Source organism: Diaphorina citri, unplaced genomic scaffold (assembly GCF_000475195.1).
Source record: "Diaphorina citri unplaced genomic scaffold, Diaci psyllid genome assembly version 1.1 scaffold229, whole genome shotgun sequence".
Taxonomy (NCBI): Eukaryota; Metazoa; Arthropoda; class Insecta; order Hemiptera; family Psyllidae; genus Diaphorina; species Diaphorina citri.
The window spans coordinates 124837-137709 of record NW_007377666.1 but is presented as its reverse complement, the minus strand read 5'-3'; the positions used below and the strand labels follow the sequence as shown (position 1 = coordinate 137709).

The following is a 12873-nucleotide window of genomic DNA, read 5'->3' as shown; positions in this document are numbered from 1 at the left end:
TAATAACTAACGAATAACCATACACAAGAGGGTCTTGTCCTAACGCCTACACAATCCAAACAACAAAACTAAACTTAGTAAGACTATCTGTTGTTTGTTGCAAGTTGAAATGAACTGAGGGATCTTAGGACGACCGCCACCGAATACTTCTCCATGGATGGACAAACCGAATGCGAATTAAGAATTTCTAACAAATGTCTATTTTATGGATGAAGCAAAATTGGTATGCTAGAAAGCTCTTAAAAAGATAATAGTTGGTATTGAACAGGACTAATATTAATATCCATGTAATCCATTTCATATACATTAGTTTTTATGTACTTTACGGATATCATTAATTAATTTAAAATATAGAATTAAATGTACAAACATGAATAATTAGTTGTGAGATATATGAAAGAAAACTATAACTTCAAAAAGATGTTTTTATTCGCAGTAGGTATGTGTGCACTAAAATTAATTTCTGCATTTGCTTGAATATTATGGTTCACCAATGGAAAAAATTGTCCGTTTTTGAGTGGAAACGAGCAGGTACGTTATGGAGCACATTTCGAATTCATATATTGGGTTCATCAACACACAAAGGATTCAACATCACTACAGAATCTACAGATACATAACAAAATGAAACAACACAATCCAAGAATACAATTAAAATAGAAATAATTTCTAGATACCTACCTACCAACAAAGAAATAATAAGTTCGTTTTGTAACACTACTCAAGCAAAGTCCCGATTATACCCACCACCTCACTGGGCTAATAATGATAATAGCAATCGTGATTCCAAAGAAGAATAAAAGAATGGGTTACCATGAAATCTGAAGAGATCTATGCCAGCAACTTCCTACTTGCTAATTTGCAAAATCACTTCAGCACGGCGCTACTCACTGGCAAATTCTCACACTTCTTCTTCTTCTTCTTCTTCTTCTTCTTCTTCTTCTTCTTCTTCTTCTTCTTCTTCTTCTTCTTCTTCTTCTTTGGTGTTTACTTCTCGTGATGGTGAGCAAGGTGTCCTTACACATTGTTTACTTGTTTGCCACTTCTGTTTACTTGTTTACATTTCCTTCGCTTGATTATGTAGGTATTTTTCGAATACACATAATTAGGTACATACATAGTTTTGATGAATAACAATTCAATTAAAAAATCGCACTTTTATAATTAGGTAGTAGAATGTAGAATCATATGAAATAAGTACATACATTTATTTAGTATGTAATTCAGTCAGAATCATGTCAAAATAGGTATTGTGAATTTGCATTCACCCGCGTCATTTCAAGACCAAGAGTTACAAGTAACGCCTTGATATCAATTTAGGAAGAACCTACATAGTACTTATATAAAATTATGTAATACATATGTATATACTTAGGTGGATACATACAAAGGATAATAAATCACGTATAGTTGTACCAGTCACTTTTGTCGAACGTCTGTGGTCACACCGGATTTCCATTGTTACTTTGTTTCACACATTTACTCCAAAGCCCTGCGGAAATCAAATGGCATTTACACAGAGCTTGACTAATATCACCGTGGTAACAGATATGATTGTATTTGTTATTGTTCTTCCCAGAACAGATTGCGAGATTGTTAGGTTTGTTGTGTTTGATTTGAATATCTGATAGAACAACAAACAACTTTCAACTTTACTTGACTCTCTAGAATCCTGCTGGCGTGGCTTATGAAGTACGTGTTTGGGCTTACGCTTAATTTGGAAATTGTTTACAATAAAATACTTCTTTCTAACCATCGAACTTTCGAGAATTTTTTCTATTATTATCACTTTTTATATGATCTCATTATTGTTTTATTCAGCACAACACAAGAGTTTCCTAATGAACAATTTCCTAGTATCAGCAGTGCAGCAGTTATTAATAAGTTTTGTCAATAATGTCAGCCGGTAAAATAGGAGTAAAAACCAAAGATATACTCACCTTATTATAAATTTCTCATCATCATAAAAGTAGACTGGGGAAAAATTAAACACATGAAAAGTAGGTACTAAAGAATTCTGAGGATTATAGGAAAAATAAAAGCTGTCTATGGGTTTTTGATGGAGGATAGAATAGACACATAAACCGAAGAATCACCCACTGTCCCTTTCTTGTCCTCTTTGACTTTTTTACCACCTTTAAGAAGGCTTACCAGAAGCAGGAAAATTAGAAAAATAAATGTGGGCAGGTGGGCCAATAAATGGTACGTTTTTTAGGTGGGCGAATAAATGGTACACTTACCCTATTTGATTCATCAGAAGAAAATGAATCTAGCAAAATATTCTGGTAAATTGGCATCTCCACTAGTATGATTGGTGGAGATGTCAAAATTACCAGACTTAGAAAACCGTTTGATTCGGGCAAATAAAAACCTACTCGAGGGAAAAAAAAAACATTTGTCATATTTCACCATATTGGTCTAGGCAAGTCTTGTGTATTTTTAATTTTATATAGTATAATTAGCCGAATACGAGAATACAAATAAGTTCAACTGACATCTCCACCAATGTAATAGTGGAGATGCCAATTTTACTTTTTACAAAAAAACCTTACATTACATTATACTATTTTCATAAGAACATTAATATCTATTTAATAAGTATGTTACGTATGTAGGTAAGTACAAAATTTGATGGGAACTAAAAAGGAGTGAATGAGAGAAGTGCAATAACCTCTTGGTTAAGACAAATTATGGAAAGAAAAAAATCTTCCGGTATCCGATTTGCAACCCTTTACTTTATCTTGAAAACAAATGAGATGTTCCTTTAACCCTTCACCGCATAGGCATAATTACTTTTTGTTCTAGGTTTTGTTTGTTTGATTTGAATATCTGATAGAACAACAAACAACTTTCAACTTTACTTGACTCTCTAGAATCCTGCTGGCGTGGCTTATGAAGTACCTACCTGTTTGGGCTTACGCTTAATTCGGAAATTGTTTACAATAAAATACCTACTTCTTTTTAACCATCGATCTTTCGAGAATTTTTTCTATTATCATTACTTTTTATATGATCTCATTATTGTTTTATTCAACACAAGAGTTTCCTAATGAACAATTTCCTAGTATCAGCAGTGCAGTAGTTATTAATAAGTTTTGACAATAATGTCAGCAAGTAAAATAGGTGTAAAAACCAAAGATATACTCACATTATTATAAATTTCTCATCATCATAAAAGTAGACTGGGGAAAATTTAAACACATGAAAAGTAGGCACTAAAGAATTCTGAGGATTATAGGAAAAATAAAAGCTGTCTATGGGTTTTTGATGGAGGATAGAATAGACACATAAACCGAAGAATCACCCACTGTCCCTTTCTTTTCCTCTTTGACTTTTTTACCACCTTTAAGAAGGCTTACCAGAAGCAGTATTCAGTTGCATTGCCTGATTTGCCTGGTTATTAGCCGAATACGAGAATACAAATAAGTTCAACTGACATCTCCACCAATGTAATAGTGGAGATGCCAATTTTACTTTTTACAAAAAACCTTACATTACATTATACTATTTTCATAAGAACAATAATATCTATTTATTAGGTGTGCACTTAAGTCACCTATAGATTGAAAGGTCATCTCAAAAGCTCTTAGAAAGGATAATACATTTTTATTATGTCCTATATCTTTTTGAAAGTTTAAGTAATATTAGGTTTAGCCATCACAAGGAAACTTTTTCTCGTGTAAGGCGATTATTAGTGCATTATGTTTTGTGTCTTTTCTTTTCCAGTAATCTTCTGGTTCTTTTTTCCACATCTTTTATTTCTTTTTTCGTCTTGTCTTTATCACTGTTGTTCTAATATCGTCCTAATGTGTGTTTTGACAGAACCTCAGACAAGACTTATTTGTCGAATGCGTCAGGGAAAACATTCGCTTTTCTCTTGTGTGCTTTTACCAAGAAGGGACAAGCATATAAAAACATACAATTTAGCATAATACGGTGGCAAATGTTCTCTCAAACGTTTATCGTAGTCCAAAAGTCCAAAGAAAAGAAACTTTGATTAGAAGTGGTTCATGAGCAAGAAAAATTATGTATAATTATATTCATGTTTTTGTGTGCTTAAAAAGTTGTAACATACAAATTTAGTATGTAGGTAGGTACATTGGATTTTATGTTGTCTTTTGGAGGACAACTTTCAGTACCTATATGGTGTCGATCAATCGTGTCGACAAGGTAAGTTATAGAGTCAGAGTGTGCAGGCTCGTATAGAACTTACCCGAACTTACCCAAACTTGACAATACTAGACCTGCCCGAAGTTGACGGTACTATTCATAGAACTCAGACATTCCCTCGGTAGGTTTTGTTTTAGATATAGGCGATCATAATCTTTCTATATCGTTTCTTCGGTTATTCTTAATTCTGTTGATCTTTTTTCAACTTTGCTTGTCCCTAAAAAAAAAAAAAAAATGGGACAGACCAAAGTCCGCTCTTCTTTCTCCGTATAAGAACCACTATTTATGTCGTTGTTCATTTGTGTACCTCTTCCTGTGCATCCCTTATCATTGTTGAGGCCTTGAGGGAAAGACCTACTTTTGGTTTAATGGCTTCTATTTAAAACGAAGCCTTAAAATGAAGAGGATAATTTGATTGAAAATATCATATCTTGATCAATTACTTAATGAAAATTCATTTTCTTTTCTCTTCTCTCTTTTCTTCTGTGTTTTCAGGTAGAAGGGGGGAAAACGGAGGAAGATTTCCATTATACATAATTATTGTTTGATGAGATATAAGTAATAATAATGACAGTCTTCGACCGATGTGGAAGAAAATATTGAGTCATTGAAGACTGAACTCCTATCACTTTTACATGAATCCGTGGGCGTCACCGTAGCTTTATAAAATGGACAAAGGAAATGTTTTTGATTCTCTTTTAAAAGGCCGAAAGATATCAAAAATACAGCCAAAGAATCAATAATATCGTAGATACATATTTTATCAATGAAATATATAACATCGAACAAAGATCCTCGAGACAAACAAGGGTCAGCAAAATCTCAAAGGAAACATCAAAGTGGGGGTGTGTGTGGATATGTTGGAGTATACTCGTACAAGAAAAACAAGGTGGTAATAATGGGTATTTTTACAAAAAGCTGTAGAAAATAATGTAGAGAAAATGAGAGAGAAATCGAAATGATTCTACACTAAATAATAATAAAAGAAATCGCAGGGGGTGGGAAATTGAAAATCTAAAGTAATTTGAAATTTCAAACAAAATAATCCATTTGTAGATGATTCTCTCGAGGAAAAAAAAATGATAATTTTAGTATGCACTTACCTACGAGTAGGTGTAAGTGTAAAATATGTGATTTTTACGTATTGACAACATTATGTAAACTAATCTTATGATTTTGTTTGTTTCAGAACCAATTTCTCCATAAGTACCCAGCAAAGTTGACATGAAACCGTAAGTAGCTTTTAGTTCAACATCGAAATAAATGACCAATAGGTAAATCACTCCTATTACAAATGATAACCGATTGATTCCAAGAGCCTATCATAATTCATAAATGAATGGGATACCCGAGAACAAAAGTCAAGAAAACAATTTCTCTGTGCTTTTCTTCTTTCAATTTTTGAAGAAGAATGATGATCACAATAAATTGTGACAGTCGATTTCATTTTTTAACCTTTTACAATGTGTGGCACTAAGCTTCCTCGCAATATTTTATTTCAGTCGTTTCTCGAAGCGTCACTGGAAAGTTAAAGACCGTTTTACAATTACAATGCTCCCTCTATATTGGTAGACTTGGAAGTAATATGAATTGTGACAGTCGATTTCATTTTTTAACCTTTTACAATGTGTGGCACTAAGCTTCCTCGCAATATTTTATTTCAGTCGTTTCTCGAAGCATCACTGGAAAGTTAAAGACCGTTTTACAATTACAATGCTCCCTCTATCTTGGTAGACTTGGAAGTAATAATAAAAAAAAACTGACCACCACATCCTTTCTATTGTGTGATGGGAAATATCGAAGGGAAAACGATGAGATGAAATGATCCCGTTGGAAATTTCAGAAAACCCTATTGTTGACTTTCCGATTTATAAAAAAACAGCCACACTTGTGTGTCAAATTGACTGAAAACGTTTTCTCTTTTCCTGTCTTCCTTCTTTTATTGGTATGTTTTATTCTTCGATAAAGAAAGATATATTAGGTGGCTTTCGTGGCATATTTACTCTGCAGCTTTCCAAACGATTTGATATTGAACGGTGGTATTTTTTAGAAGCCAGAAAGTCATCTATCTTTGGTACTTTGAAATTTCAGAAAACCCTATTGTTGACTTTCCGATTTATAAAAAAACAGCCACACTTGTGTGTCAAATTGACTGAAAACGTTTTCGCTTTTCCTGTCTTCCTTTTTTTTTTATTGGTATGTTTTATTCTTCGATAAAGAAAAATATATTAGGTGGCTTTCGTGGCATATTTACTCTGCAGCTTTCCAAACGATTTGATATTGAACGGTGGTATTTTTCAGAAGCCAGAAAGTCATCTATCTTTGGTCAGTACCTACCTATTGTAGTTCTTGAACCTTTAAATTTCTGAAGCACTGTTAGTGTAGGTATACTTTTAAAATCAGAAACTAAAACGATCCAAGTCAAAGCAGAATGAAGAATTAATCATGAGAATTAAAAATAATATTTATTGTCTGCCATTTAACCTTAGGTTGTACAAAAAGTGGGTACATTTTTGTTGTACCATGTACCTCCCATGTTTAATTAAATTTCAAGATTTATAAAGCGACTGGGGAAAAGGACATCTTTCAAAAAGAATTAATCATGAGAATTAAAAATAATATTTATTGTCTGCCATTTAACCTTAGGTTGTACAAAAAGTGGGTACATTTTTGTTGTACCTCCCATGTTTAATTAAATTTCAAGATTTATAAAGCGACTGGGGAAAAGGACATCTTTCAAAGGTAAATAAATTACAGAAAGACAACATATTTATAAATAAATAAACATACTTAGATGTACATTACTCATAATGAAATGCTCTGTACAAATTGTAGCACAGTATTGCATGTCATTGTGATACGTACACATTTCAAAGAGAATTTTAAATACTAAATTGTGTTTTCCAATTTTGAAAGTCTGTGATAAAAACAAGATCCTCGCACTGTTTTACAGTTTGTTCATTTTAGTTTTTCGTTCTTTAAAAACAAGCGTGTAGGCATATATGTATTTCATTTTCTTCAATTAAGAATTAAGTCAATTTTTTCTATTTAAAGAATCAAATGTGATTGTCTTATAGAATTTTAAATACTAAATTGTGTTTTCCAATTTTGAAAGTCTGTGATAAAAACAAGATCCTCGCACTGTTTTACAGTTTGTTCATTTGAGTTTTTCGTTCTTTAAAAACAAGCGTGTAGGCATATATGTATTTAATTTTCTTCAATTAAGAATTAAGTCAATTTTTTCTATTTAAAGAATCAAATGTGATTGTCTTAAGAACAAGCGTAAATAATAATTGAATAGGGAATATTCAAGGAGTGAGTTCAATTGAACATTGTCGTTGATAAAGAAAGCTCCCTGAGGAAACAACTAAGAAATATTTTTCTCACAGATGGAAGCCACTTTGGTATTCACATTATACAGAGCAAACATGACACAGAAATAAGACATTATAGACGGCAGAATTACCAGACAATTATTCAAAGACAATAAAAGATTCGTAGTCAAAGTAGATAGAGGTATCTCAGAAATAATAGTCAGATATTAATAAAGAAATAAAAGATATAATTCCATAACAAGACGATCGTGTCCGCTGAGAAAAATAACAAGAGTGCAGCAATCCGAGATAAAAGCCCTCATAATGAAAGAACACAGTTCAATAAATAAAACCAGACTCTCTGTTCATAAATGTTTTAAACTGAGATGGGCGTGAAAAACAAATTTCGCCAATTTTAATTGGGTTGTTCCAGAAGTTCTAATTCATTTTTGTGATTTTGAATAGGGTACAACATCGAGAAATCAAACGAAGTAGAATTAGCTTGCTTCTTCTGAACCAAATGACAAAAATATGAAAAATAGGTAATAACATTGTAAGTAATTTTCTGTGTCTCTGTTCATAATATTCAAATTGACAAGAAACAATCTCTGAGGGACTATAAGTTTAAAATAATTGACTTGTATTCCTAGCGTGCGTATGACTGGCAACGCAGATTACAGCTTTATAACAGATTAGATACCTATTTTACACCGAAAAAATAATAACACGTAAAGTAAAAAGTATTACCAACCCCCCTCTTTCCTCTTCATCCCCTCTTTCTTCTTTTAAATCCTTGTTTTCTAATGAGTTGAAGGAGGACCCGTTACTTCTTGTCAAATCGTGAAAAAGTATCTCGTTTCAGAATGGAATAGGAGATGAGAAAAATAAAAAGAAAGAATTCCCCAAATCCAGTGATCAGCACACCAATAAATTCCGAATATTGTATTTCTTGGATAATAATAATTATTGCAGCTTTGAAAAGGCAATATATAAATATTGCAAGTAGGTAACTACGTACATGGACTAGGAAGTGAGAACAGATTCGTTATTGATTGCACTTCAGTATGTCTTTCTTTATTACTCATTTACACACAGGAATAAACACACAAAAAAAAAGTCTTCACTTTGACTTCCAAAAGAACAAAAAAAAAAATCAGCCTAAAAAAAAAATGTCGCTTCCAAAATACTAAAAACCCAAGTCCAGATTTTTCCCCTTTTTCCGCTTGGATTCCACATGGCACTAGTCCAAACTACCTATCTCTGGTCTTTACAAATAACTTGAAAGTTCATCTCCAGTATTCTAATCTACCTATTTAGCATATACTTACCTACATTCCTGCATACCTCTTGGATATTCTTATCGACTTTGGAAAAATCTTCCGTACATCTTAGAGTGACCTTCAAATCTTAATTGAATAGGTAAATAGTCAATAGGTACTTGTACCATCAATATAACCATGACAAATCAACAGATGAAAAGTGCAAACAGAAATCCAAAGAAGCTTTTAATTTTATAATAATCTTGAAAAAAAAACTAATGATTTATAAAAAGCAATTGATTGTTTTATCTGGGCCCCCTTGATGAATATCCCCTATGAAATTTCGAATAGGAAAGACAAAACTTCTTCTTGCCTGAAGGAAAAGGAAGGAGTGTATTATTATTATTATTATTATTATTGAATGGTTGTGGATTCGCGCGGGGTTTAACAATTTTTGGGAGCATAGCGTGTTGATTAGACTGGATGTCCAATCACCACGCTACAGTTGTCTTCGTATCAAGTCTGCATCTTTTCAGTGGGGCCTTATGAGTTTGAGAGTCACATTTAAAGAGCTTTAAGCAGAAATGTATAGGTTCGTAGGTTAGGATGCTTTTAAATAATGGACAAATCAGCTGATCTGTAAAATAATTTCGTGACACCCTCAAATAAAGAAAAGGAAAAACAGTATTACATAGAGTAGTCATTACTACGCTTGATGGGATTACAAAATCGCGCTTTAACTATTCGTGAAGGTACCAATAGGATTGATTGTATTGTTGCAGTGCATTCAAGTGTAAAAACAATGTTTGAAAGCCCAACCTTCAATCTTAAAAAATAAAACAAAAACTAGCTAAATTGGCATAAGATAGGTACCACTAATGAAATTTCCTTCTTTGTTCCCCTGAAATTCATTCATTCCACATCTGAAAGACTGTTGTAGACTAAGGACTTTCCAGTCTCATTCTAGTAGTATAAATAAAGGATAGTAATTGTAACCACAGCAACAAAATAATAAGATTTACATTCACCCCCCTGAAGTTAAATCTTAAATGTTATGTATAATACATTTATGTATAGTACAATAGTACATAATATCCACTAAAATTATCTTTGACTATTTTAGTTCCATGAATATTTTAGTCTTCATAGATACTCAACACAGAAACAAAAGCCATCGAAGTTTATGTTTATCGTTATTGTTCCAACAAATTGTTAAAAAACATAAAAGAATAAGAGGAATGATGGATTTAAACCATTAACCAAAACTATAAGTGCGGCTTAGTAAAAAACAAAACAGACTCCTCAAAGAGATAAACACTTCATTCATTTTAATCTTTCCTGAGAAAATTGATTTATTTTTATTTTATTTTTTAATTATTACTTTTTTCTATCATTGTTTTATATTTTAAAATATCTTTACAGGATTGTCAAGGCAAATTTAATAGTAATTAAACGGTTTCAATACCTGTTATTATTAGGCAATTCTAAGTTTTTCTTTATTATAATCAGTGAAGAAGCAATGTCACAAAGTGTTGAAAATTGATATATTTTTATCTAAGACGGCTAAGAACGCCACTGATGATAGAGGAAATGCAACGCCCAGAGGACAAGTATCTCCATACCACCCACCAATTTGTATCATATTCATAACGTAAGCTAAGCAGGCTAAGTTATTTGTAATTTTGTAAATCAACACAAGATTCACAAGTCTCGGTGATGATAGAGGAAATGCAACGCCCAGAGGACAAGTATCTCCATACCACCCACCAATTTGTATCATATTCATAACGTAAGCTAAGCAGGTTAAGTTGTTTGTAATTTTGTAAATCAACACAATATTCACAAATCTCGGGAATATCATACCTACTTATTCACTTCAGATTCTTTATAAAACATTCAAAAGTAAAATCTTTCTTTATTAAAACCAAACATGTGACGTACGTCAGCAGAAGTCTTTGCAGTTATTAAGAATTGCCTATGTGTCCCTATGCAAATAATTTTACATGAGTTTCTTTCTCTCTCTCTACACTACAACTTGACAAAATGGGTGATGGCAAATGGGAATTTCGTAATGTTTTAAACTGAGATGGGCGTGAAAAACAAATTTCGCCAATTTTAATTGGGTTGTTCCAGAAGTTCTAATTCATTTTTGTGATTTCGAATAGGGTACAACATCGAGAAATCAAACGAAGTAGAATTAGCTTGCTTCTTCTGAACCAAACGATAAAAATGTGAAAAATAATACCATTGTAAGTAATTTTCTGTGTCTCTTGTTTCTAGTTCTTTTCTCATGGACTGTATTTCGCCATTGTTTTCATATTGATCCTTCTCAAGTTTTCTGCTGACAAGAGATTCCTCTTTCAACTTTTAGGTACCCATAATAGGTATAAGGAGTAACTCTTTTCCCCTCTTGAAATGATACATCATTCTTATTTTGTTATCTTCTCATTCACCCTCCTTGTTGTCAATACATATTCAAGTTGCTTTTCAATGCTGCACGTGAGGACTTTGGTATTGAACAGGACTAGTATTAATATCCATGTAATCCATTTCATATACATTAGTTTTTATGTACTTTACGGATATGATTAATTAATTTAAAATATAGAATTAAATGTACAAACATGAATAATTAGTTGTGAAAAGGAGGACCCGTTACTTCTTGTCAAATCGTGAAAAAGTATCTCGTTTCAGAATGGAATAGGAGATGAGAAAAATAAAAAGAAAGAATACCCCAAATCCAGTGATCAGCACACCAATAAATTCCGAATATTGTATTTCTTGGATAATAATAATTATTGCGAAAAGGCAATATATAAATATTTCAAGTAGGTAACTACATACATGGACTACATGGGTAATTGCAAAGTTTTTAGCTTAACCTCATTTCCTCATGGTGGATCCACATGGCACTAGTCCAAACTACCTATCTCTGGTCTTTACAAATAACTTGAAAGTTCATCTCCAGTATTCTAATCTACCTATTTAGCGGATACTTACCTACATTCCTGCATACCTCTTGAGTATTCTTATCGACTTTGGAAAAATCTTCCGTACATCTTAGAGTGACCTTCAAATCTTAATTGAATAGGTCAATAGTCAATAGGTACTTGTACCATCAATATAACCATGACAAATCAACAGATGAAAAGTGCAAACACAAATCCAAAGAAGCTTTTATTTTTATAATAATCTTGAAAAAAAAAACTAATGATTTATAAAAAGCAATTGATTGTTTTATCTGGGCCCCCTTGATGAATATACCCTATGAAATTTCGAATAGGAAAGACAAAACTTCTCCTTGCCTGAAGGAAAAGGAAGGAGTGTATTATTAGCACATTGCTCTCCTCTTTATGCCTCCTTGGTAGGCGATCTTCACATTTCTTCCTTTTACATCTGCTTCCTCCTGTTCTATACTTCATATTTATTTATCTCAATTCCTCCACCTCTCCTTTTCCCTCTTTCTTCCACCCCTCAATTCTCTCCCTTTTCCTTCTTCCCTTCAATTCTCTCCCTCTTCCTTTTTCCCTTCAATTCTCTCCCTCCTCCTTCTTCCCTTCAGTTCTCTCTCTCTCTTCCTTTTTCCCTTCAATTCTCTCCCTCTTCCTTTTTCCCTTCCTCTTCTTTCTCCCCTTCGATTTCCTCCTCCTCCCGAATATCTCCCCTTCCCCCTCTCCTTGGTCAATGAATAAACATGATGAAACCTCTCTGTTTTGCCTCTGATGAAAAGAAACAGTTTTCCGTGATATTAAATATTATGTTTCCCTGCAAGGAGGCCAGGATAAAGATCCCCGGTCTGTCACTGTTTCTCGTCATTTCACCACTTCCCTGAAATATTTTTTTGGGTCTAATTTATTGTGTAAAGTTTTATTGAAATTTCCATGTTGTAAATTGAAAATAAATTAAAATTGCTTGAATAAATGAATACTCAATAAAACGGAGAGGAGTCAAATGTCTAACTGCCTACCTATACCTATTATTATAAACGTCTAACTCTAGAAATTAGAAATCCCTGTTCATTTCTTTACAAAGGTCTCAACATCCCGGCCCTTTTTACATGAAATATTTTATGAAGCGTAGTGTATTGTACACTAGCAATGATACAATCAGCATCAAAAGCTTTTATCATT

At 32.7% G+C, this 12873-nt stretch overlaps 1 protein-coding gene across 5 annotated transcripts in view; it reads left to right on the top strand.

Moving 5' to 3' along the window:
- The window catches only part of LOC103506355 (probable serine/threonine-protein kinase dyrk1), a 175707-nt gene that overhangs the window by 87982 nt on the left and 74852 nt on the right, over positions 1 to 12873 (top strand). For all 5 annotated transcript variants that reach the window (XM_026821422.1, XM_026821424.1, XM_026821423.1 and 2 more), the window contains one exon: positions 5360 to 5402. The gene's annotated coding sequence lies outside the window, so the exon portion shown is untranslated. The remainder of the gene's footprint in view (positions 1 to 5359; positions 5403 to 12873) is intronic.